The sequence below is a fragment of the Colobus angolensis genome, unplaced genomic scaffold (assembly GCF_000951035.1).
Source record: "Colobus angolensis palliatus isolate OR3802 unplaced genomic scaffold, Cang.pa_1.0 Scaffold51, whole genome shotgun sequence".
NCBI lineage: Eukaryota > Metazoa > Chordata > Mammalia > Primates > Cercopithecidae > Colobus > Colobus angolensis.
Genome location: NW_012118599.1, coordinates 1,491,052 through 1,515,002, shown reverse-complemented (window position 1 = coordinate 1,515,002; position 23,951 = coordinate 1,491,052). Strand labels below are relative to the sequence as shown.

General features: G+C 35.0%; 1 protein-coding gene and 1 pseudogene across 5 annotated transcripts in view; both read right to left on the bottom strand.

Annotated features, from left to right (window-relative positions):
• Window positions 1-23,951, bottom strand: part of HMGCLL1 (3-hydroxymethyl-3-methylglutaryl-CoA lyase-like 1) — a 146,935-nt gene that overhangs the window by 86,282 nt on the left and 36,702 nt on the right. The window lies entirely within an intron of this gene.
• On the bottom strand, window positions 4,791-6,444 carry LOC105524795 (annotated as a pseudogene). The gene has a single exon (XR_001003811.1). The product of XR_001003811.1 is annotated as an L-lactate dehydrogenase A chain-like (transcript).

Genomic DNA, 23,951 nt, shown 5'->3' with positions numbered 1-23,951 from the left:
CAATCATTAAAAAGTCAGGAAACAACAGGTGCTGGAGAGGATGTGGAGAAAGAGGAACACTTTTACACTGTTGGTGGGCCTGTAAACTAGTTCAACCATTGTGGAAGACAGTGTGGCGATTCCTCAAGGATCTAGAACTACAAATACCATTTGACCCAGCTATCCTTTTACTGGGTATATACCCAAAGGATTATAAATCACGCTGCTATAAAGACACATGCACACGTATGTTTATTGTGGCACTATCCACAATAGCAAAGACTTGGAACCAACCCAAATGTCCATCAGTGATAGACTGGATTAAGAAAATGTGACACATATACACTATGGAATACTTCGCCGCCATAAAAAAGGATGAGTTCATGTCCTTTGTAGCGACATGGATGAAGCTGGAAACCATCATTCTCAACAAACTATCTCAAGAACAAAAACCAAACACTGCATGTTCTCACTCATAGGTGGGAACTGAACAATGAGAACACTTGGACACAGGAAGGGGAACATCACACACTGGGGCCTGTCGTGAGGAGGGGGATGGGGGAGAGGGATGGCATTAGGAGATATACCTAATGTAAATGACGAGTTAATGCGTTCAGCACACCAACATAGCACATGTATACATATGTAATAAACCTGCACATGGTGCACATGTACCCTAGAACTTAAAGTATAAAAAAATTGTAGTATTATAGAACAATTAATTTGGGGGAGGTGCACAGGATAGTCTAGATAGAAGAGAGGCCAACTCTCAGGTAATTGTGAGAATCCAGCTTGTGACAAGTTCTGCGGTAGAAAAAAATGGTACTGGGAATAGAACTAAAGAAAAATGAAGAGGACACAGTGGCTAATAATACAGAGGAGCACTTTACTCAAAATTGTATTTCTCACCATTTTATAGCCTTCCTTTGTAAATAGTTTATACGTATTTAAACAGAGTTCTTGATTGCATATCCATGAATTTAGCTTTTGTGCTTGATGCTGTTTAGAGTGTGAGCTCTCTCTGTTTCTGTTTTTCTAACATGCATACACAAACGTGTATGCACACACACATTACAAAAAGAAAATAAGCAAACTTATTCCTAATAATAAGCAGAAAGAAAAGCAAAGTTTTAGGAAATTGCAGTAAAATGTAAAAAAACTAAAGAATAATGTTAGTCAAATTATTAATGCTTAAGCCTAAGTAAACATAGTATGTATAAATATTTATTAGAGACATATGTATTTTCATGATAACAAAAGTTAATAAAGAGCATGTTCCTAACCAAATACAGATTTGGACGGAGATTGGAAGTATATCATAAAGTACAATAATGGGCAAATAAACAAATTTTAATCTACAATAAATATAGGTAATGTTGGTCTATATTTAATTCATCCGGCATGTAATTTAACAAAAATCTTGAGACAGTGTGAGGACGCTTATATAACGAAGCAAACAATAATTTTTTTAATAGATGTTTCAATCAATAGATCAAGAAAACCAAATACTGCATGTTCTAACTCATAAGTGGGAGCTAAACAATGAGAACACATGGACACAGGGACGGGAACATCACACACTGGGGCCTGTCGGGGGGTGGAGGTTGGGGGGAAGGATAGCATTAAGAGAAATACCTAATGTGGATGACTGGTTGATGGGGGCAGCAAACCACCATGGCACATGTATACCTATGTAACAAACCTGCACATTCTGCCAGGTTTGTTACATAGGTATACATTTAAGTTCTGGAACTTTAAGTTCCCAGAACTTAAAGTATAATAAATAAATAAATAAAAGAAATAAAGAAAAAAAGGAAAATGAACAGAGATGATAATGAAATTCCCAGATCATGAAAACTAAATTTTGATAATCACTGAAGGTATCTTAATAAAATTATGATAAATACAGAAAGTAGAATCCAAAAAAACACTACTTTTACGTTTAAAAAATTGCTCACAATATAACGAGGCCATTCAAGAAAATAATAGTATTCTGTCTTAATTTAGTCAGTAAAGGCAAGTAAGTAAAGAGTTTTAGGATAATCCTGATAGAATATCATTTTATTACAATGAATAAAAAAGGGCAGGTTCCAATTAAACGTACAAAGTCCTTGCTTTAATTTTTTTTTCTCTTGGGGAGTTTATGTTATATTTCAATCTTAATGTTGTTTTAATGTCTAAAGTTTAACTATAATTTAAACAATGAAACTAACAATTCATTTACATTACTGTTTTGACATTTCAAAAAAACCCTTCTACATCTGGTTTTATTTAACAAATGTTTTTCAGATTTTGCAGTGATTTTTCAAATTTAAAGTGATAAAAATCCTCATGATTTGGTTAGTAACAAGTTTTGCCATCGTCAGCACACAGTCTGGAAATGGCAATATCTATATATCTCTAGCCAAAAAAAAAAAAAAAAAAAAAAAAATAGGCCTACCATGGTTAAGAATTGTTTTAAGCATGCAAATTTTGATATAGATCCAAATCATCACAAAGTTTGTGTAATACTTTGCAAGAGTTTTCAAGATATGCAAAGTATCACGAGGATTATAACCTAACAAGCTTAGAGATTTTATTTGCTACTAACTCTATCGTGATGTAATTAAACTAGGATAGTTCATGCCATACACATTTAGACATCCTACCATGTTGTAATTACCTGAATACTATAATGCGTTCTAAATATTTAGGCTTTCAGTATGTTCTCCAGGCAATGGCCATGGCTGAAATACAGTTTAAGTGTTGTTAGTGTCCTCAGCTCACTCAAATTCCCTGAGATTAGTGGAATTTCAAGATAATGCGTATGAGAATGCAGTGATAAACAATGAAACAGTTTCTCAAAAACTTCTGAAAGAGAATCATATTGGAAATTTCAACTGTTTTTTGTAAGTGGGCTACAGCCGACCTAGCTTTATTCAGCTTTGCTTTATTGTATTTCACAGGTACTGTGTTTTTTTACAAATTGAAGGCTTGTGGGAGCTCTGAGTTGATCAAGTTCTATTGGCATCATTTTTCCAACAGAATATGCTCACTTGGTATCTCTGTGTCACATTTTGGTAAGTCTCACAATATTTAAAACTTTTTCATCATTATTATATCTGTTATGGTGATCTGTGATCACTGATCTTTGATGTTACTATTGTCATTATTTTGTGGCACCATGAACCACACCCATATAAGATGACAAATTTAATAAGTAAAGGCTGTGTGTGTTCAACTGATCTATCAGCTGGGCACTCCCCACCTCTCTCCCTCTCCTCAGGACTCCCCATTCCTTGAGACACAACAATATTGAAATTAAGCCTATTAACCTTAAAATGGCCTGTAATGTTCAAGTGAAAGGAAGACACACATATCTCTCACTTTAAATCAAAAGCTAAAATGATTAAGTGCAGTGAGAAAGGAATGTTGAAAGCCCAGATAGGTGAAAAACCAGGCCTCTTATGCCAAACAGTTAGAAAAGTTTTAAATGCAAAGAAAAAGTCAGAAGAGAATTAAAAGTGCTATTCTGGTTTACACACAGATAATAAGTAAAACAGCCTTATTGCTGAAATGGAGAAAGTTTGACTGCAGAAGATCAAACCAGTCACAACATTCCACTAAGCCAAAGCCTAATCCAGGGAAAGGCCTGACACTCTTCAATATTATAAAGGCTGAGACTGGTGAGGAAGCTGCAGAAAAAAATGTTTGAAGCTAGCACAGAAGTTTAAAGAAAGAGGCAGTCTCCATAATATAAAAGGGCAAAGTGAAGCAGCAATTGCTGTTGAAGTAGCTGCAGCAAGTTATTCAGAAGGTCTAGATAAGATTATTAATTAAGGTAGCTACACCAAACAACAGATTTTCGATGTAGACAAAACATGGCATCTTCTTCTATTAGAAGATGTTGTTCTGTCATAGCTAGACAGAAGTCAACGGCTAGCTTCAAAGCTTATCAGGATAGGCTCTCTTGTTAAGGATTAATGCAAGTGATGTCTTTAAGCTGAAGCCGATACTCACTGACCATTCCAAAACTTCTAGGAATCCTAGGAATGATGCTGAATCTACTCTGCCTATGCTCTAGAAATAGAAAGACAAAATCTAGATGACAGCACATTTGTGTATAGCATGATTTACTGAACATTTTAAGTCCACTGTTGAGAACTACTGGTCAGGAAAAAGGATTCTTTCAAAATATTACTGCTCATTGGCAATGCACCTAGTCACCCAAGAGCTCTGATAGAGAGGTACAAGATTTATGTTGCTTTCATGTCCTACACAACATCCATTTTGCTGCCCATGGATCAAGGAGGATATTTACTTTCATGACTTCTTATTTAAGAAATACATTTTGTAAGACTAGAGCTACCATAGACAGTGATTCCTCTAATGGATGTGGGCAAAGTAGATAGAAAACCTTCTGTTAAAATTCAACATTGTACATGCCATTAAGAACATTTATGATTCATGAGAGGAGGTTAAAACACCGACATTAACAGGAGTTTGGAAGTTTATTCCAATCTTCATGGATGACTTTGAGGGAGTCAAGACTTCAGTAGAGGATATAATTGCAAATGTGGTGGAAATAGCAAGAGAACTAGAATTAGAAGTACAACCTAAAAATGTAACTGAACAGCTGCAATCTCATGATCAAACCTGAACAAATGAGGAGCTGCTTCTAAGGGATAAGCAAAGAAAATGGTTTCATGAGATAAAATCTACTCCTGGTGACGATGCTGTGAACGTAAAGGGTTTAAATATTACATAAACAGTTGTGAAACAAGCAGCAGGATTTAAGGGGACTGACTAATTTTTTTTTTTTTTGTCACTGTTCAAGGTTTATTGGGGGTTTTAGTTGGTATAACACTTGGATAGTTGGTTGTATTGTTTATATGTAGATCTTTTTATGTTATATGGTAATGTACACTACTGATATATATAGTTTACAAAATAAGCTTCTTTGGAACAATTATGCACAAGACATACGACACTGAATTTATACACTGGATCCCAGGATGTGACTGACTGGGAAAAAATGTTGGACTAGGCATGTTCAGTGAAGAAGCCAGGAAATCATATAACACACAGTAAACATCCACCTGGCTCAAGGGGCAAATGCAGCATGTACAGAATTGGCAGTGGTGCGTCAGAACTATTTCACACTAACCAGTTTAGGACTACACAAGATTAATACCATCTAGCATCAGGATATAGCTGTGGATTTCACAAACCATTCCTATTTCTAACTTTAGGAGTTAATGCTTTTCCCAGTCCATCTTAAAATATTACTGCTTTAATCACAGATCAAATAAAAAGGACAACATGCACAACCTCCAACTAGAATCCTGTTGTAGCCTAGACAGTAAAATGCTATGACATCAGAAGACTTTAAAATTGCAGCTCTTTTTGGATTCCCCAAAGTGTATCTGCACTTTTCTTCAAACGGGCCTCTTCCTCAGGAGTCAGAGTCACCTTCACAAGGTCTGAGATTCCATTCTGTCCCAAAATGCAGGAACACTAAGGAAGACATCATCCTTTATTCCATAGAGACCCTTAATCATGGTGGAAACTGGGTGCACTCGCCTAAGATTCTTCATTATACTCTCTGCCAAATCTGCTACAGAGAGTCCAATGGCCCAGGATGTGTAGCCTTTGAGTTTGATCACCTCATAAGCACTCTCAACCACCTGCTTGTGAACCTCTTTCCACTGTTCCTTATCTTTATCAGTCCCTAAATCTGGGTGCAGAGTCTTCAGGGAGACACCAGCAACATTCATTCCACTTCATACAGGCACACTGGAATCTCCATGTTCCCCAAGGACCCACCCATGACAGCTTAATGGGTGAACTCCCAGTCTTTCCCCCATCAGGTAACGGAATCTGGCTGAATCCAGACTGCAACCACTTCCAATAACACGTTTTTTTGGGAAAACCACTTATCTTCCAAGCCACGTAGGTCAAGATATCCACTGGATTTGAAACAATAAGCAACTTGCAGTTTGGGCTGTATTTTACAACATTAGGAACGATGAATTTAAAGATGTTCACGTTACGCTGGACCAAATTAAGACGGCTTTCTCCCTCTTGTTGACGTGCCCCAGCCGTGATAATGACCAGCTTGGAGTTTGCAGTTACACTATAGTCTTTCCCAGAGACAATCTTTGGTGTTCTAAGGAAAAGGCTGCCATGTTGGAGATCCATCATCTCTCCCTTCAATTTGTCTTCGATGATATCAACAAGAGCAAGTTCATCTGCCAAGTCCTTCATTAAGACACTGATGGCACAGGCCATGCCAACAGCACCAACCCCAACAACTGTAATCTTATTCTGGGGAGTCTGTTCTTCCTTTAGAAGATTATGAATCAGCTGATCCTTGAGAGTTGCCATATTGGACTTGGAACCAAAAGGAATCGGGAATGCACGTCAGGCGGTCGTCCGGGACACGCGGCAATGAGATCCGGAATAGGCGGCAGCGGCTGCAGCACCGGACTGACTAATTTTGAAAGAATTTCTATACAGAGTAAAATACTATCAAACAGCATCATGTGCTAGATATAAATTTTTCATGAAAGAAAGAATCGATTGATAAAGCAGACTTGTATTATTTTAAGAAACTGCCATTACCACCCTGATCAGTCAGCAGCCACCAACAGAAAAGCAAGATTCTCCACCAGCAAAAAGATTATGACTTGCTGAAGGCTCAGATGATTGTTAGCAACATTTTAATAATAAAGTATTTTTAATGAAGGTGTGTACATTATTTATTCACATGTAATGCTATTGTACACCTAATAGACTACCACATTTTACAAGCATAACTTTTATATTCATCGAGAAGCTTAAAAATTTGTATGACTAGCTATGTTGCAATTTTTTTTTTTTGTAGTGGTCTGGAACTGAACCCACAACCTCTCTAAGGTATGCCTCTAACTTACAATTGGGGGTATACAAAAGTTCACCAATTTTTAAAATATGAGACCTCATAATTGATTTTTCAAATTCATCTCAATATTTGAATACTGCTCCATTTTAATATTTATACAGTTACTACATATCTAACATCATGGTATAGAAAAACGAAGCAGATGCAATCCTTACATGGATAGAATATATAGGCTAGTGAGAGAAGATATATGTGTTCGTATGTGCATGCATGTGTACATATTATATATAAATATATACCAAAATATAAAATAATCAACTATCATGTGATCTGAAATTCTATGCAGCACAGATAAGAAGCATATTTCTTAACAAACCAAGGTATGATTATGACATATTTAAGCCGCACCTTATCTAGGCCAAATGTAAATAACTCAGGGGCCTGTTTTATAAGAGTAAAATTATTCATAGCATTTGAAACTACTGAAAACTACTTACAGAGCAAAATTATTTATATATACTCATATGTTTCTATGGTAAATTATTACTTTTTAGTGTATTGCAAAAGAAAAACATTTAATAACCCTAAACTTAAAGCATACTATTTATTAAAATAGCCCAAAAAATCATATGGTGAAATGTTTTATAGGAATTAATTTTTAACATTTTTCCAAGTATACAATTCTTTCATTTTCAAGTCCCACAAAATTAAAGATAAAAATACCTATCACCCTTTACTTCTCTTTAAAATGACAGAGAAAATAGAACTTTCAATGAGTAAATTTTACTTAGTTCCAACTGATAACATGCAATATGGGATGTTCAATAAAGTGAAATAAATATTTACTTTAGATGAAATACATAAGGAATTGAGAGTTCCTATTCAATTTTTGACAAGAATTGACTCCTATTCATTTATATTTTAATCAGCGATTAACTCCCCACTGCACCAGCCCTGAACAAATGCAATTACAAAGCTACTCCATGTACAGGTCTCCAAATTCCGGAGCTGCATTTGTAATACACTTTTTATATGTAATTCTCTCATACCCATTTATGATACATGTTGCTTCTACGTTTACTATTTTAATGTAATGACAGATTAGTTCACTACAAGTTTGCAAACTACAGAAGAGGAGAATGTTTTGAGTGGTTCTGTATTACCATAGAAATTATTCAATGTGCTTTTGTAGCTCTGCTGAAAGTGAGAAAATTTAACTGTGTGATGGGGTGGGAAATATTAAAAGTTTAAGTTAGCACTGTTGTTAAGTGACAGAAGAGTTCAGAGGAGGATCTGAAATTCATGTGAGAAAAAAATGCAAAGATACTCTATCTTTACAGTAATGATATCTACAAAACTATATAACTTGACCACCTGTCTTACAACTAGATCTTGTAACCTAAATGTAGGACTCTACATTTTGTACCCTTTTCCCTGGCCTGGTCAAGTTGATATGACTGAGTCAAGCATCATCAGTGAGTGAGCCTCAGCCATTGTCTCTGTCTCCGCTCCACCTATCTGCTAAAGGGCTCAAATTGTTTCCCTACCTTGCTCTCTAACAAGACAGATTTGATGCTTTGTAATAGTATACTAGGTAAGAAGCTAGTTGAGAATTCCTAGGAAAACAAGGAAGGTATAGCCAGAGAATCTAAATAATCTAAATAGTCATGGTGTTGGGGAAGGACAGCCTGGGATTTGAAAGGTGGGCTTTACTGGCAAGATGCTTTGACTGCTCTATAGCAGTGAAACGGTGTGAGATGAGAAGAAAAAAGGGGAATTATACAGAGTATTGCTGGGATATATAGAGCTGTTCTCCTGCAATGGTCTTCAAGTAACACATGGCGATTGGAATACCATTTAATTCCTTAGGTTCCTATATTATATTTTTTATGTATAAATCCAGGCCAGACTCTGTCAATTGGAAGAGCTCACAATTGCTGCACTCTTTCAGAATGTTGGTGTAAATATTCTCATACACTGAAAATATATAAAATCCAGTATATCATATAAGATATAGTACACAATTTTACCTCATATGAAAACTCACTGTAGAGTTGAGCAAGAGTGCATATTCACCATGTTAATGTCCTACACTAATTGGCACCAGAAGTATGTAAATACTTAAGAGAAACAAAATTCGAAATGTACACAGTCAGAGGCTAGTTTGTGCAAAATTCTTCCAAATATTACATACATACTGTTGTAAGGAAATGAATCTGTTTTCATCAACGTGAAATCAAATGGAAATTTTCACCTATCAAAAATATATTCTATATAACAATTATACTGTGCATATGTTTCTATTTTTAATCGAATAAAATTTACAAAAATAGAATATATCAAAATTCCTCCCTGTGAAATGTACAAAACTGGAGTAATTCTTCTAAAATAAAGACTATACCTGCGTATAGTTACATATAACAAAGTATTCGATACATCTTAACACAACATTACCAATAATGAAATATTAAACTGAAAGACATTTTTCTAATCTATAAATAAAAAGTTTTATTGACAGTGCTAGAGAAAAGACTGAATTATCTGTCTATATTCTCCATAGAAAACATCACAGTGTCGACCTTAGAAAGAGGTGAACCAAGAATGTATAATCAAAAAATAAGAGAAAAAGAGTACTACGAAATAACCTCAGATGCTCACTTAAATTTTTAAAATAAAATTTTATTTTTCTTAGTTTTGAGATATTTGTAATATGTGTTAACTTTAAAAATTTTCTTATTTCATAAGTTCTTTTTTCTCATTTAAAATTAATATTTATTTTCCTATATAATGTTATATTTGGCACTTATAGTCTTTTTTTTTTTTTTAAAGAGGGTCTTCCAAATTAATGTAGGTAGCATCTAAAATTACCTATGAGTGGTTGGCAATATGTCTCCTAGTGATTTCCAGATCTCACCCAGAGACAGGTGGCCCTGAACCATCCAGACATATCAATGAGCAAGAAGAGCACAAGCAGTTGCTTCATTTGGAGTAATGGGGCATAGATAGTAGTAAATTACTCTCAAAACTGAATGACCCCAGAGACTAGCTCAAACTTTGCATTTTGCCAGAAACACGATCCTTGAAGACAAAAGAACCTGAGACATATCTAATGATTGTCCCTTGGACAATTTCATATTTCCTGGTTCCGGTATTTGTGATGAGGGACCTAGACAGATGCAACAAGGCTAAATTTTACAGCACTTTCAGAGGTAGTAAAATAACCAAAAAGAGGAAAAGAGGAATAAACTATAATAGGATGGGTTTTTGAGTAGTGCAATTCATATTAATTACACTACTATTAATAGTAATAGTAATTATTATTTGTTATAGAAGTACAAAAAATGATCAAACAGAGTAAGAATTGAAGAACAGTATTTAAAGGCTCCCCCAGCAACTTCCACGACCTCATCATCATTCAAAGACAGCTCTGCCACTGTTAGCATAAGTCTTTCCCTTACTTCAATCCACAGACTTGGTCTCTAGTGGTCCATGAGACACCCACTGGGATATGGAATCAGAAAACTAACAAAGGATTCTGGAGGGCCTTAGAGGCATAATGAAAAAAAGGATCATTTAGAGATCCTCTAAATGTTTAGGCCCTAAAACAGAGGTGAGGTATAAAATATTTGAAAAGGGGGATTTTTAAAGTCCTATGGTAGGATATGAAATTAGTTCCCTCCAAATATTCCAAATGAAGCATGAGTGAAGATTGCAATGACTTAATTATTTTGACATTTTGAGCAAGCCTTCATATATGAAAGGATAGCAAGGGGCTCCAAATTTTATTTTAATTACACCTAACTGAAATAATTAAGGTCCTTTATCTTGTTAGCTAAGCCAGAGTTACTGAGACTCAAAGCTGGAAATCTCTTAGAAAACCCATTTTTCCACCTAGTGGAACTGACTCAGTATACAGCATTTACTGAAGGATCCAGTGTGCTTAGAGCTGTGCTTTCAAACACTGGCCTGAGGACTGCCTAGGTCAGAATGATCTGGAATGACTTTTTAATGCTTATTTCTATATTCCATACTGGCCCCAGTGAACCAAAAATCTCTGAGACTGTAAATTGGAAATCTGCCCATTCAGTAATTTCCTCCAGTGCTTTATATGCATGGTTTAGAAAAGTCTGCAACTCTTCCCTGGGTTAAGGAGTAGAAGTTTTGGAGTAGATTCCTGTGTAACCCACATAGACCCTACAAAACAGATTTTTTGCTATGCTTTACAATGAGCATTATTATGGTCCAGAGTACTGTGGTCAGGTCACATTTATCCCAACTTACTGGGCTCTAAGAAATGGATGGCACCTTGGATCTGACATCCATGACCAATATACAACCAAGAAAAGCCTTATATTAAGGTTATCCTTACCCCAGCTGGAACTCTGTTATTGTCTCCTTACTACTGAGATTCCAGAATAATTTTCAGCTAAGGCCTTGAAGGTCTTGAGGACTCCAGACCCCTATTTTTTCTTAACAGCTCACCTCACTCTTATTGAAGTGCTCCCAGCTTGCCTTGGATGATAGCAAAATGTTTGCAGCATTATGCCTGCTATTTCATGTCTCTGATCCTTTACATTATTCCTTCCACCTAGAAATCATTTTTCCTTTTTTATTTAGTTAATTGATTTTATTTTTCCAATATTCAACTAAAAAATTCCTCTTACATGACATTCTCAATAACCAACTTGACTTAGATGTCTCTATATTTCCTAACTTGCTTTGTGTATACCTATCATTGCTCTTATCATATTCTGTATAATTTTTGATTCATGCATCACTTTCCATTATTAAATCATTAGCTCTTTAAATACTTTGCATGAAATAAGATTTAATAAATGATTGTTGAATTGAACTGACATTTCTCTCCCTTTGTGTTAGCCCTTTATTCTAATTCGAATTCACTTTTTTTTTTTTTTCAATCCACTTTGAATCCACTTTCCCACTAATTCTTCTAAAATTTTATTTTTAATAATGATGGTAATAATGGTAAAAGCACATTTACTTTATGCTGAGTTATATGTTAAACCTATAGATATTTAATTCTTTATGTGGTATCCTTTTATACATTTTTAACAACCGAATAAGAGACTCCTTTCCAAATTGCAATCACTTCAGGCCCATAAAATGCGGATTCACCTCTGAATAAAAATAAAATTAGGCTTTCCTTATTGAAGTAGGAGCAGAGGGGCTAGAGTTCACTGGTTTGGCCTCCCTCAAGCCAACCTTGTTGATTCCCAACCTTGTTGATTCCCAACCTTGTTGAAGTCTAACATCAACAGAACTACATCATGATATTAGAAGCAAAGATCACCCAGTTAGTGAGTGCAAAAGCCGGGCAGGGACCCAAGTCTATCTGACTGCAAAGCATGTTCTCTACACCTCCTTGATAAACATATCTTCCATATCTTCTATCTTCTATATTGTCCATATCTTCTATCTTCTATATCTTCATCTTAGTCACTGCTAAAGATTGTGTGTATCAGAATATCAAAGGCAGAGCTCCTAGAGAGAACTTACCTTCAGGCTGAACAGTTTTGCAACATATTTTATCATCTAGCCCAATATCTCTCAAATTGAATTTGTCAACAGCATTATTTGAGGTACTTTGTAAAAATATAGATTTCTTGGTCATATTGGTACAGATTCTGATTCTGTTCTCCTGTAAGATCCAGGAATCTATAATTACCAAAACTTCTCAGGAGATGTTAGAAATCAACAAGTTTGGGGATCAATAAGGTTGGCTTGAAGGGAGCCAAATTAGCACATTTTAGGCCTTCTGATCCTACTTCAATAAAGGAAGACTAATTGTATTTTTATTCAGAGATGAATCCCAATTTTGTGGCCTTGAACCTAAAGTGACTGCAATTTAGGAGGGAGCCTCCTTAAGAAAAAGAACACAAAAATAACGATTGAACCTTTCATAAAAACTTATAACGGATGATCACATTGATAAGACCTCTCCTACAGTCTGGAAGGGACCTCAACAAATCTTTTATGGTACCTTTCTTGTCTATATCATATATTGAAGTTCTACACAAAGAGTTACCCATGACAAAAAAAAAGTTTCACTGATAAAAACTAACATTTGGAAAACACCAGTTTTGGTAAAATTTCATATCTTGCTCAGAGCAATATCAACAAGATAGTCAAGGGTATTTTTGAAATACTCCAGAAATACTATCAGCAAACAAGTGAGGTCAGTTCGGTATGTCTTACTATTGCTACATCCATAAGATTTCCGAGTACATCTCATGTTCAAAAATGCTCTGTTTAATCAACTATCCTAAATTTTGCTAGGAGACAGACTTAAACTCATGAACCTATAAGTCCCCATTTTTCCTTCTCTCTAATATAGATTGCTAAATAATTTTTAAAAAATATTTTTGAAGGATTCTTTGCTTTCTTTGCCCCACCGCCAACTCTATCACCCAGGACAATATTCATTTCTCTTCAAAATGAGTGGATAATATCAGAAGCTATTTGTCTACAATCTCCAGTAGCTGGATTAGGCATAACTGACGGTATTACTTTCTGCATGCCGGCGTACAACAGGAAAGAGACATAGAGCGTGCAATTTCTTCAACACATGCCACCGATTACTATCAAAATGTAAATAATGTGGTTTCAGACCCTATAACTCAAAACTCAATTTGAGCAGTAACTCCTCTTAAAGGCAATACATTCGTAAATTCAGTAATGAGAAAAAATGAGACTAGAGCTCTTCCTGACAACCCTGGGTGAAAACGCTCTAGCCAGCTATGAATAGCACTGTAGCCTGGGTACAGTAACCCAGTCTCATTCACAGACTCCTTGTACAAACCCCATATATCTTAGCCTCAGTAGCACAGAGGAAATCTTGGTCTGCTTGAAGAAGTAAGACAGTTTTAATAAATCACAGTCTTACAATAATAAACACAGGAAATCTCTGGAAAATTGAACATCCAGTTTTTTTGTTTTTTTTTTTTTCTACCCAATACCCTGTCTTGGCTGCCAAAGCTAAAATAGACTGACACCATATTCACAAAACTTCTTAAGTCCAGAAGCCTTGAAACTAATTTGGTCTTGTGTATAATTTCCTGTACTTCTTTATTCAGCATTACCTTTGTGTACTAAGGACCTCTGTACTGCCCTCTATCGGATGAAATACCTGCATGTATCAAGAGTGACCAAAATAAGAAGCATATGGCCAATACTCTTCTACTGTAAATGCAGGCAAGACATTTTAGTCATGATCCACTAATGTCTACAAGTATTCATTTTTTAAATTAATAAAATAGGCCCAAGCTACCCAAATGGATCTGTGAGTTATAAACTGGGGGGCCAATATTCCAGATAAAGAAACAAAAGTCATTTTATTCAATAGCATTTCCTAGTTTCCTAAGATAAACATAATAAATATGCATTAGTTATTCTTTGTTCAGGTCAATGCCTTTTGTGACCACCCTCCTGGTCTTCCCATGTTAAAGCAATCTCGTTCCCAACATCATTCTGAAGTAGGGCAAGAAGTTTCAAAGCTCCCAGTATAATTTTCTTTCCACTCAACTGTGCTGCCTCTCATATATCATGTCTTTATGTTTGATAATAACACTGTCAAAGTTGTTATTTCCCATGCATGAAAGCAGAAGTGATTTTTGAAATACTATATCTAATTGTAGTTACTGTATACAGACTGTAAACGAAGTTTCCCTTCTATGCTTACACTTCTTTCTGTAACCCAACTTGCCCAGAGTGGAGGGTAGGCCTGGGTTGTTGGAAGGAGACTAACACACTGGTAATAAGACACTGGCAATAAGTAATAAGACACTGGCCACGGAGAAAAGGGTCTTATGACCGCAACAAGCAATGCCATCCCTGCAAATTGGTGGTTTGGCCATCATATGGATCCAGAGATCTCTGTTTTGATATAAGACAGAATTTTAAAAACACTGGCCAGGTACTTGATGACAAACTGTTTAACATACCCTGGTTACTAAGTTCTATTTTATAACTCATTTAGATATTCACTTGATTTTAAAACACCATTTGTATGAGCTTGAATTGTTTTATTAATTTTGTTCCAATTATCTATTTTAACTTTACACGTACCTTATTAGATATATATTATGATTATTGATAGCAACTACTTATTATTCAACATTTGGGTCCAACAAAGAACTCAATACAGTTTTGAATAGAGACATAATAAAAGCAATAAATGGGTGAGTGAATAAATGGAAACAATCCAAGGCATAGAGAGATGAAAATGCTTTGCCAAATCATATCATAAATGAGTAAGAGTCAGGTCTCAGATTTTGTACTGCCCCACCAGAAAGCATGGGTTAAACAGACAGAAAAAGTGATAAAAACCTCAGGAAACCTGAAACCTGGAGGATCTGGCGGGGGGTCGGGGGGCACGGATGGCTATATTTGGGCTACTCAGAAATGTATTTCTTACTACGTATTATAAGCAGAATTCAATATAAGATAAGATGCATCCACTTTGACTAATAATAGTGTTAAATTTATAAATAGATGACACATTATAGCAGTATAAGAAGGTCTGAAGTAAGTAGTGTTAGTGCTATAAGGTTATTAGCATGAATTTGCTTCAACAAGTTGATATTTCAAAGTCTTAGTTATAACCTGTAAGCTTTTGCAATGACAAATTTAAATTTGTCCAAGACATTTATAAAATAAATAGCATTCTTCAAAATATACATTATATATTAACAAAGAAAATACCTAATATGCATAGATGTTACAAAATATTCTACTATTCTAAAAATTATAATTACGATCAGTGTTGATTTGATAGGTCAAATGTTCAAGATAAGTTTGGATAAAATTTTTAAAAGCAAAATAGAATCAAATGTTTTATGAAATATGGTTTTGATTTATAAGCATATGCTAAATAAAAAACGTATATTCTTTTTCTTTTATCAAATGCAAAACAAGTGAAACATTTGCATATATACGTTTTGCTAATGTGTAGGTTTTGACATGTAAAATCCATTGTCTAATGTGATATTCGGAATACAATATTACTTTTGGCATTCATGTTTATCTTTCTAAGTCTCTATGTTTACTACATATTACTTCTAGAGAACTTTCCAGCAATTTAATCAGATACTATTAGATCAATCTGTGTGTACCTAAAAATTAGAAAAGTCACTTTATTTTATTTTTAAAACTTATTTAAATGACAACTCTTTATGAACACCAGCCAAAACATATGTCTTTAAAACTCATTATCTTAATCATTTAAAAATAACTGCTATGATATGTTTCATTTTAAGTGCTCAAGGATACACGGATAATGTGTTCTTCAAAATAAGTACTCCTAGAACATATTCAAACTGGGCTATCCAGACCATGCTTAACATCTTAATGCTTTAAAGTTTAAACCAAGTTTTGAGTAATGGATGTGAATCTCCAAGTGAGCAAGTTATACTATGGCATGATGGAAATAAGTATTACTAAATACTTTCATTCCCTCTAGTCCAGTCCCTAGGGCATACTCTGCATTTCCCAAAGTGGATTGCACTTAAGTGGCTTAGGAGTCATATCAATGAAATGAGTTTACACTAAAATAATATCAAAACTGTTTATCAACAGACTAATCAGAGTAATGCAAAAAAACAAAAACAAACAAACAAAAAAAAACCACTAAAGAGTCAGAATCAAGTCTTCCTGAGCCAACTGGACCTCTACTTGAGTTTTAAACAATTACATACAGACCTTTCAAATGTCAATGCATGCACATAGTTCTACAAGACCAAATTTTAAGATACTTATAGTCAGATACAAAAGTGAAATTTTAATGTGACCAAAACAGTTTTGAAAGGTTTTTTTCTCTTTCTCATGGAAAAACTTATTTATAAATTGACAAACATGATGAACTCAATACAACTGAATAAAAGATGAGGTGAAGCAGTGGTACCCAACCCCCAGTCCACAGACCGGTACTGGTCTGTGGCTGGTTAGGAATGGGACCACACAGCAGACGGTGAGCAACAGGAGAGAAAGTGAAGTTTCGTCTGTATTTACAGCCACTCCCCATCACTCGCATTACCTCCTGAGCTCCACCTCCGGTCAGATCAGCAGCTGCATTAGATTTTCATAGGAGTGCAAACCCTATTGTGAACTGCATGCAAGGGGTTCAGGTTGTTCACTCCTCAGGAGAATCTAATGCCTGATGATCTGCCACTGTCTTTCATCAGCCCCATATGGGACTGTCTAGTTGCAGGAAAACAAGCTCAGGGCACCTACTGATTCTACATTATAGTGAGTTGTATAATTATTTCATTATATATTATGATGTAATAATAATACAAAAAAGATACAGTAAGTGTAATGCACTTGAATCCTCTGGAAACTACCCCCCACTCCCCATTTGTGGAAAAATTGTCTTCCACAAAACCAGTCCTTTGTGCCAAAAAGGCTGGGGACCTCTGAAGTAGAATATTTTATTTTAATATTATGTTTTGGTTATTTTTATAAATCTAAGAACAAAGAAAACCCAACTTGTTAGTCAAAGTGTAATTGAACAAATTAATTATCATCCTATTGAAAAGCAGTACATGCTAAGCATAATCTTCCAGTATAATATTTTTTAGACTAGTGGGGGTAAAAAGACCAAAAAAACTTGAATTATATGTTCTGCTTGAAAATATAACAATATTAAACAATAAAATTGCTGACACGATTGCTTTCATTATAAGCTTTGCTTTTTCTTAGGATACAGTAGTGGAACTACATCCCAGCTAGAATAGAAGTTGTTGAATGCTGGGTAATAACAAACAAAGTTAACAACAAATATTTTCACCTATTTTATTGTAGATTAACCTTTAAAAAAGTTCAAAGAGAAAAAATAATAGTGGCAGGGCATGGTGGCTCATGCCTATAATCCTAGCACTTTGGGAGGCCAAAGTGGGTGGATCATGAGGTCAGAAGTTTGAGATCAGCCTGGCCAAGATGGTGAAACCTCATCTCTACCAAAAATACAAAAAGTAGCCTGTCGCAGTGGCGGGTGCCTGTAATCCCAGCTACTTGAGAGGCTGAGGCAGGAGAATCGCTTGAACCCGGGAGTTGGAGGTTGCAGTGAACTGAGATCGCGCTACTGTATGCTAGCCTGGGCAACAGAGCAAGACTCCATCTCACAAAAAAGAAAAAAGCCTTCCACCATCTCAACGAAAAAAATGTTTACATTTCCATATGCTTTTCTGAGTGAGACAAAGGGTGTTTTAAACATTTACAAATATGTTTTGGGCAATTGTTTCCCTTATGTGGTAACAGTAGCAATGGCAAAATTGTATAGTGGAACAGCTTTAAAGTATTGCATTTTGAGTTAATCCCTACTTAAATACACAGGTATTGATTAGCAGCCCCCGCTCTTGACCAGAGGAATTCAGGAATTTATATCATCACTATTTGTAAAGAGAGAATAAATAATACCACTGCTACATAAGGAACACTTGTATAGAACATAAATCAAATATACTGCTACATTATAAAGAGTGTCTAGTATAGTATTCAAAATATTCATTATTATTTTAGTATCCAAAATATGTGCTATTATTATATTATTTTCATTCAATAAGATAAAAGTTTGCAAATTTAGAGAAACATTTAACTCAGCAAGTTAAAATAATTCAGGGTATTTGTGCTAACTAAAGAGCAACACAAATATAATTGCTACTTTTCATTTCTAAAGTACATTGATATTTTGCTCTGAAAAGAGATCCTCCTGGTGTGTATTATTTCAAAAGTAAATAGGTATTCATAAATAATTTAACATATAGAACTGAAGGATGTGTGTATGCCAGACATGTCATAGAAGTTACAACAGACTCTGAAAAGGTGTCAGTACAGAGTTAGGACTTTGATGAACAGGTCTGGACATAAGAAAACACAGCTTTAGAAAGGCATGGACATAATTTCATTCTACAGTGAAGACAGTGATTTGTGTGGCTGTGTATGCTCACTGTTTTCAACACCTCATAATATCATTTAGAGCAAAACAAATTAATTTTATAAAGGGAGTGGATAGGAGTGAGGTATGTATTGGTAGCCATGACAGTACTAAAATAGGTATTTTTTTTAATTTGGGAGTTTTTTGTTTAGCTATCAACTGTACTTATTATTTAACTATTAGTAAGAAAAACATATAATTAGGTTAATTATTAGGCCAGTTTTAAAAACATAAAAGTGGCAGATTAGAAAAAGGCCTCAGTGGTATTTCCCCTCCCACTTGCTCTTCCAGAATGCTGTGACCCAATATAAAGGTGAGGTCTGTCCCCTCCTTTTGAAACTCTGTAGGCTTTGTAACTACCTCAACTAATAGATTATGAAAAAGTAATGCTATAAAATTTACAAGGCTTGGTTATAAAAGCCATACCACATTTGCCTACCCCTTAAGACACTCATCTTTGGAGCTCTGAGCCATTTATGTTAGGTTAAAGCTGCTATGCTGTGATAAAGTCCAAACTAACCCCTCCGGAAGACCACATGGAGAGGCTTTGAGAACACAGGAAGAGAGAGGTAGACAGCAAGCCTACAGCTGTCCCAGCCCCCTGCCCTTGCTGTTTCAGCTCTGACCACTGTCTATCTCACTGTTAGTACCTAAGAAACCTCTAGCTAGAGATACTCAATTGAGCCATTACTGAATTCTTGATACACAAATACCATAAGCAAAACAAATGTTGATTGTTTTAAGCCATTAAATTTTAAGATTATTTGGTGTGCAGGTAATCAGAAGAACCAACACAAATTTACTAGCATTCAAGGATATGTGGCAATTACACATATTTGAATTTATACATTTGCACAAACACATGAAATATTTCCCACAAGCTGCATAGTCAGTGAAAACACATTAGACTGAAGCAATGTAGAGTCTATGGTTCATTCCATTTAAGTATTGAGGAATAAATGAGGTGGCAAATAGTGTATGCTTGTTTTCTATTTTCTTGAAGAGCTAACATATTTTATCTATGTGGATCTAGCTCTCAGAGCACAATTTTACCTACATGTAACCTTCAATGACCATTTGAGATCATTTACTGAAGAATTAAGTATCTTCATTCTTTCTCTGAGACCAAACATTGGACAAACAGCAGTTATTTGTTATATAGGAAATTCAATGTGTTTATATAAGTTGAAAAACAAAACAAGCCTCATATATTTAGAAACAGAAAATGAACCATGACAACTCTTACAAGGGAGCAACACTAGCATGCATACCTGCTCTATGAATTCAGGAGAAAAGAAAAGAATATGAAGACTTCACCAATAAACATTTTCAGTGATTTTAATTGGCAGATTCCTAAGGATAACTGTATAATTAAATAGATTTACTTCTGTCATAAAAACATGTGGAAGACCCACAGTTGCTGAGTAGATCATCAATGAAGTGAGAGCTGGGTCATGATATGGTTTTGACCTCTATGCCAGCATCTTAATGTGCAGGAGAAAATAGTGTTCTATGCACAGAATTGAGTATTTTAAGTCAGGCTCATTTGGAGAGAATTTGGTTTAAGTCTCCCTCTCTCTTTCAGTCTACATTCTCCTCTCCTCCACCTATCTGGGTAAAGGACTCCTATAGCACCAGGGTATAAGAATTGTGGTCTTGGTAAATTTCACCAGGAACCTCTTTGGGAAGGTGACAGAGGCCAACTCATCTGGGCAATAATGGATGAGTCTTACTCTGGAAACTTCCCCAAATGTAAAGTTTTTCCGAATGAACTGTGCCTTATAAGCAAGCAATTTGGGGGCTCTCTGCCTCCTTTCTTTCTCACTCTCTCTCTTTCAGCCCCTTCGTGCACCCTCACATACACCTCCTCAAAATTATCTCCTTCTTTGACTCTTCTCCACACCCACCTTCCTCAAAAAGAAAAGAGCTAGGAGGAGACATCAGGACAGGACTTGGTAGCAGAAGGTATAGCCTCCTGCATCTCATCAACGTAAATCTGAATTTTAAACTTCAATCCAGTAAATGTGTCTTCAGTGCTAATAAAGAGCTACTTGTATCACACACCAAAAGGAGAGCGGGGGTAAGTTCACTCGTTCTGTCTTGCTAACATTGTGCTTAGACCATATTTGTGAGTTTTAGAGTGACTTGAAAATAATTATTAGTCTTTTACATACATTTCCTTCCACTTTTGTAAAGAAAATCTATTTTTATTCCCTGGTGTTGAGACTTGTGACCCATCTATTCCAACAGTTAAAAAATAGCTAATGAGGGAGCAAATATTTTTAAACTAAGCCTTTGCCTATGGCATACATAAATGTACAATGTTATATATACTTAATGTATTTTTATTTTTTAATAAGTGATACTCATTTTAGTCACTTGTGAATAAAATATTTACAATCAAATGGCTAAATTGAAGATGAATGTGAAACTCTAGTTCACTTTTGTAAAAGATTATTGTATTTACAGTTTAAATAGCTTACTACTAACAGCCACATTCCAAAGTTGCAATAAACTTTATCTATTTTTATAAACATGTTTTCTTTCTGCTGCCATTGTTCATTCCATCTGAGTGAGGGGCTATCTGGACTCATTTCAAATGTTCTTATATTTCATGTCACTCTAAGGAAAGCTTTTTCCAGATAAGTTGTAAAGAACATGTATTTTTTAATGACAGGTATTTTATCATCTCTAGCCATTCAGGTTATAGGTGTGGGATCCTGTTTTATATGGCACCCTGCTACTGTGGAACTCTTATTTTAGCTGTTTGAGTTAGAAAGTCTTTGCCAAACAAAACAGTAGGAGGGAAACTGTAAAAAGGCTTTAAAATCCTAAAAAAAGAAATAAGTGATCAAGCAGCAATCTAAACATCAAGTAGAGGACTATTCCCACGACCTACGTTTGAGGAAAAAAAATATAAGATGCAGAAAATTAATAGAATACCAATTTAGATCCACGCACATTGTCCTTAAAAGTAGAAATTATTTCAACCAATATATATGTAAGCTGGTGTACTAAAATTATTGTCAAAAATCTCAGACGTTAAGTTAGACAAGTCTGACCTCAAATTTTTTTTCTAAAATAAGAGAGTAATATAAAATTTCAAAAGAGAAATTTTAAAATGCTCTGCTCAGACAAGCTTCCTGAAATCTAAAATCAAATTGCAAAAATAGAACGTCCTCAATATTTGCCTTTGACAAACACTTAATGTGTTATATAGTAAGTGACTGATACAACTTTGGAAGATAAATTTCATCTCTGTCTTGGATTCAGGCACATTGATCTTTTACAAGTATGTGATTGATTTAAACCACTTAAAAATTGGAATGTATATAACTAGATGAGTATTAAAGTAGAATATATAACATAGTCTTTAGTATTTGAAAGGCAAAATATCTTCAATTATTCAACTTGAGCTCAACTCAATATTGTAAGTATACACATACTTCAATCTTCAGAATAAAGACTAGTTATCAGAAAAGGCAGTTAACTTGTATGAACCCCAAGAACTGTCCGTCAGTTTGTCTGCTAGTCAGACATTCCCTTAAATAACAGTAGTGAGCGCTGGTCAGGAGTCAGGTGCCCTGGGCTGTGGGCATTCACACTCAGGGACCATTTACGTGCCTTAAAATCTCCAACATTCTGGTATTGCAGGCATCACTGCTGGGATTTCCAAGGTTTAGAGAGGTTAAGTCACTTATTCAAGTTCAAGGCAGAATGTGAACAGGGACACAGTTTTAGAAGCACTTTCTGTCACCACAGCTGTACTCAAAAGCTATGTGGGGGAATTCAGTCGCTGATTCAATAATACTTTAAGCCTAGGAAGAGTTCATTAAATTGCAGTAGGTTAAGCCCTAAATTCAACTCGGGAACAAACCTAGAATAAATCATATCATTTTATAGTTCCATCGCATGTATCTACTTAATGTGAGGTCAGAAGGCATTTTCCAATTACTTCTCACAAAGGGACTGCCTTTTTTTCTTCTGTCCATCTTTTCTCTTAACTAGCTATGCAAGAAGTATAGCCTTCTAAAAAGGATTTCCACCTGATCCTTCTAAATGTCACTAGGTATGTCCTAAGTCAGTTTTAAAAAATCTATCATCAATTTCCACTCTTGCATAATACTAGAATGTAGCCATGAACATTACTATAGGAAAGACTATTTTGTAGGCAGCTTTATAAAACCACTGGGGAAACAAAAAAGAATTTTGAAGAGGGCTAGCACCATTTAGTACCTGAAATATAACTTTGGTTGGTCAAAATTCATCAAATAATATTAGCAAAATCTATTCTCTTTCCTAACACTAATTCTAAAGTTATACAAGCCTACTCAGTTTCTCTCCAGCAATAATCAAATATGTGAAATTAGCAAAGACTGTATTAAAGACAGAAGTAACTTTATGAAGATATAAATATAATTCAAATGTCTAGAACTCCCTTAAAATTAATGGTGGCTAGTGAAATAATAGCTAGCATTTTACAAATTGACAATTTTAAGGAAATATATCTAGCCTAATCAAACTAGTAGTGTTTTCTTAAAAAATAATTTTGTGACCTTCATTATACAGGACCAAATACATGAACAAAGTCAAAGTCAGTTGCCCATACCAGAGGATTGAAAGTCATACGGTATTGTTCTCTCAGACTGATTGATTTGTTTCTATTTTACAGTGATTTATTGAACACCAACTCACCATGTACTAAGAAATAGGTATACAGTGATAAGCAGAAGATAAAAGATACATGATCACTACTTTTATAATATTTATGGTATAGGTAGTGGCTAATCAAAACAAAATACACACACACACACACACAGAGTAAACAGTGACAATGGGATAGAGAAAATTAGTTTCTTTTGAGGATAAATAAAAGTAACTCTCTGTGAAAGGTGACATATTGCTACTACTCTTAATCCTATTGTGGCTTCTGTTACTTCAAATGTAATACAATTAAAAAGCCTTTAATGTTTTAAGCCTTTTTATCTAACTGAGTTCTAACTGCAGAGAAATGCAGAAATACAGATATACATAAGCAAGTATAGGTAAAGTGCTATATGGACAAAGAGGCAGGACATGTAAATAGAGGACAAGAAACAGTTTAGTTTAGCAGTAGCTTCCACAAAGTAATACAGTTAACGCTAAGGAGGAAAAAAAAAA